The following is a 254-nucleotide window of genomic DNA, read 5'->3' as shown; positions in this document are numbered from 1 at the left end:
GTTAACCAAGCCATAAACGCCATCTTCGGTATGTTTTCCTTGAACCATATCTGAGTGTGCCAAGAGACTGCAGGGCCCATAGGATGTAGTTTCCTCCAAGTATGCGCTGAATTGAAGGAACCTCCGGGTTGATCTTGTGTGAGCTTCCATCTATAGATGTCAGCCCCTTCTGGATCATTTGGTGGATTAATATTGAGCAAACAAGCTCTAAGTAATTGAATAGTTGGGTTCCTTCCCCGGGATATCGCCCATTC

The sequence above is a fragment of the Camelina sativa genome, chromosome 5 (genome assembly GCF_000633955.1).
Source record: "Camelina sativa cultivar DH55 chromosome 5, Cs, whole genome shotgun sequence".
In the NCBI taxonomy this organism is placed as follows: Eukaryota; Viridiplantae; Streptophyta; class Magnoliopsida; order Brassicales; family Brassicaceae; genus Camelina; species Camelina sativa.
This window is presented reverse-complemented; position numbering follows the sequence as displayed.